Source organism: Pteropus medius, unplaced genomic scaffold (assembly GCF_902729225.1).
Source record: "Pteropus medius unplaced genomic scaffold, Ma_sr-lr_union100, whole genome shotgun sequence".
NCBI classification, from domain to species: domain Eukaryota; kingdom Metazoa; phylum Chordata; class Mammalia; order Chiroptera; family Pteropodidae; genus Pteropus; species Pteropus medius.
The window spans coordinates 5,505,724-5,509,695 of record NW_024350325.1 but is presented as its reverse complement, the minus strand read 5'-3'; positions in this window follow the sequence as shown (position 1 = coordinate 5,509,695).

Genomic DNA, 3,972 nt, shown 5'->3' with positions numbered 1-3,972 from the left:
CTATGGTTTCTTCTGGGGACTGCTGCTAGCTCTAGGAGGATTGCGAGGGAGGTGGCCAGGCTTTGTGGCTTTTTTGTCTGCCTGACAACGGTGGTTGCTAGGACATGGCTATCACACTTCTGTATTTAGTCTCTGCCCCCATCGTTGGGTTCAGCTGCAGTATGTGCTGATTGCTCAGGCAGGTATGCTTGGGGCTACAGAGAATTCACTTGTATCCTGATTCCTCACCACACCCAAGACCCACAGTCAGCTACAGGCTGCATCAACAGCACCTATCTCTGCTCTTCTTCCTTCTTTCTTCCCTTGTTTGCCTGGATTCACCCATTTTCAGATGTTTTGTTGCACAGAGTTCTCAGAAGTGCTTGTGTATTCAGCAGAGAATCCTTTACTGAATTATAGCTGTTCAACTTGTTATAACTTAAAGGAGAGAGATAAGGGGACCTCTCATGCTGTCATGTTTCTGATGTCACTCCAAACCATTCTCTCCTCAATACTTGTTTTCTCAGCTGAGTAGACTATGCCTGCTAATAGGAAGTTTGTGTTTTCATTAATTTAACAAATATTTACTCATATTCTATTATGTTCTAGACAGGTTGCTAGATATTGAAATATAAAAGGTGAAAAAGACTTGAATGGATAAATAAATTGTGGTACACCTATAAAAGAGACTATTACTCAGGGTTAAAAAGAAATGAGCAGTCGAGCTACACAAAGACTTAGAAGAAACTAAAATGCATATTACTAAGTGAAAGAAGCTAATCTGTAAAAGTCACATACTGTATGATTCCAACTATATGAAATTCTAGGAAAGACTAACTATGGCTGCCCTGCAGAAATCATGTGAGCATCAAGAGACTGGCCTCAGAGCAACACAGGGAGATCATATGATATTGAGTTGATGGTGTGGCGCTTACTAGTGAATTAAACTTCTACATTACTTGGTAAAATTCACATAAACACTGAAAAAAGGAGAGTCCATGTGTAACAGATTGTGGCTGAGACATCTACCTCGGTGTCCTTCAATCGGAAGGTCATGTCTGCATGAGAAGATTTGCTTGAGGATAGCGATGTAGGCTACCAGACAATAATCATTAGATAATTGGCCTGAGGTTTCGGCTGTGGTCAGGCAACCTGCTTGAAGGCAATGGGAGCTGCTGTTGCACATTAACTGTGTTGAATATTGGAGGCTGCGTCTGCTGTGAGGAAGTTACTTTAGAGTGGTAGAAACAGCAGCTGCCATTTTGCTATATTGGAGCAAAAATGCTGAGTCATTTTGAGCATAACTATTAATGGCTTCAAGTGCGAATTCCACACTATTCTTGGATGCAGACCTCAGGCCACTACTGTTGAGAGGGAATTGCTTAACAGCCAATGCATCAAAGCTGAAATATTGAAAGTGAAGCAGTTTATGAGACGTGTTTTGAAAATACTTGGTTGAGGATAGAGAAAGATGAACAAGGTGGAAGTTGCTTGAAAATCACTTAGCAATCACAAGGGAATCACATGGTGGTCACATGAATACCTTGCGGGATTCACATGGGGGTTAGGGAAGACACTGCAGGAATCGCGTGTCTACCAGGTGACTAGTCTTGTTGCTGTGGCTCTAGGTTTTCACTCTACTTCTTAGAATGAACCAGACTTGAGTGTGTGGGAAACATTTTCCACTCAAGTTTACCTTGAAAATGAATCTGGCAAGGGATTGTGTTTTCAAACATCCTTTCTACTTCCCCTAATCCAGGGAGAGAACTGGGTCCTGAGCCATTGACTTCTATCAATTTTCTTTTTCTATCAAGACGGTCTTGTTATCGTGGGCCTAGTCTTCCACATAAAGTTCCTATAAGAAAAGTTAGGATAGATTCTGTGGGCCAAGGTCTCCACAAGAGTTTCTGGTAGCAGGGGCCAGGTTGTGTGTTATGGGCCTAGGTCTTCAGTCTGGTCAATTGAATGATCATGACTTTGTGGCCTGGGACTGCCAACTAGTTCCTTTTAGGAGGTCCAGGCTTGGTGCAAATTTCCACAGTCTTCATTCTAGTTTCTCTTCCATAAAAAAGGCTTATTGCTGTGGGTCTAGGACTCCAAAATGACAGGGATAGAACGAGGGGCCCATGCCATTGCATCAGGTTCTATTAGGAAAAGACAGAATAAATGCTGTGGGCCTATATCTCTGTCCTACTTCCTGGAAGTAGGAGAAGGGATTGGAACTGCAAACTAAGGTCAGCACTCTGGTTCCTGATTCTAAGTCCAGGCTAGAGACAAGGTCCTAGGTCTTGAGGTAAGAATCTCCTAAAAGAAGATAGGTTGGCCCTGATGGTTAAGACTTCTATCAACTAGTTTTTGGAGAGGACAGGCTTAGTGCCTTGGGTCTTGGTCTCCCTTGTACTTTTGGTTAGGAAAAGAGGGGCCCATGTCATGACTCCACGTTATTTCAAGGGAAGACAGTATTACTGGCACAGTATTCTTCCTTTTGTTGAGAGAAGACAGCTATGTTTTTAAGCCATGCACTCCACATGAGTTTCTGTTCACAGGGGTTACCTTGGGTGTAGTGTGAGTATCTGTTTTGTCTAGTCTGTTATATATTAGATGGTCTTGACCTGGGGAACCTGGACTGTACCCTAGTTCATGTGAGGAGAGTCCAGGCTTGGTGTCATGGGCATAAAGATCCATAAGTTTCCCTTGCATAAAGACAAGTTGTTGCTGTTGACCCAGGACACCACTCGACATTAGTTCAGGGAGGATAGGCTTAGAACTGTGGGTCCAGGACACCACTTCAGTCTCTGTTAGGAAAAGACAGAAGAAATGCTATGGGATGAGGTCTCAGTTCTACCTCCTGGAAAAAGTGATGAGATTGAAACTGCAAGCTAAAGTCATCACTCTCATTCCTAAGAGTGATTCCAAACATGGAGCCAAGGTTCTAGTTCTCCAAGAAAGATATTCTTACCAGAGGAAAGGCTGGCTTTGCAGTTTAAGTTCTCCAATCTACTAGTTGTCAACTAGGACTGGCTTGTTGGCTTTAGACCAGGGCTCCATTGTATTATTGTTAGGAAGAGACTAGACTGGCTTTGTGTCTCCAAAATACATGATTTGAAGGGAAGAAAGTACTGTTACTATGAGCAGAGGTCTCCGTTATTTTCTGTAAGAGCGGACAGCTTTGGTCTGTGGGCCATGCACTGCACATTAGTTTCTGTTCACAAGGTCTAGGTTGTTTGAACTATGCATAGCACTTTAGCCTAGTCTGCTCAAAATAGATGATACTAACATTGGGAGCATGGTGCCACGGGAACCACGACAGGGTCACATGACTGCCATGCGGGAATCACGTGCCCAAAAGAAACTGGCCTGTATGAAACACAGAGAGATCACGTGACAGATGGGATGACATAATGCTCCCTTTGGAATGAAGACTGCATATCACTTGATAAAATTCACATCAACACTGATAAAACCTTAGTCTGTGTGTAACAGAAGGTAGCTACTTCCTGGAAATAGGAACAATGCTTGGCCATGTTTCCAAGTTCACCTGTCGAGTTGGTGAAAACAGAGTCCAGGCATTCAGCCAAGATTCTAAGTGCCCACACTACCTTCTCTTCCTAGGGAAAGGCTTGGTGCTGTAGGTAAGGTCACCTTTCAATAATTGGCAAAAGAGATATTTGGTGATGTGGGACCACATTGTGCAGAATGGATTGTTTCAATGACACAAGTTGGTGCCATTGGCCCGAATTTCTATCATAAATTCTTTAAGAGAATTTATGCCTTAATTCCTGCCATGAACTGAGTCCTCTGTTCTTCCTCCTCCTAGGAGATGACAGCTTGGTTCTGTGGGCCAAGGTCTCCCCAAGAGTTTCTGGTAGCAGTTTGGGTATTGTGGGCCTAGGTCTTCAGTCTGAACTTTGTTACCAATTGGAGGATCTTGAGCTTGTGGGCTTGAGGCTGACAACCAGTTCCTTTCAGGAAGTCCAGGCCTGGTGCCAATTT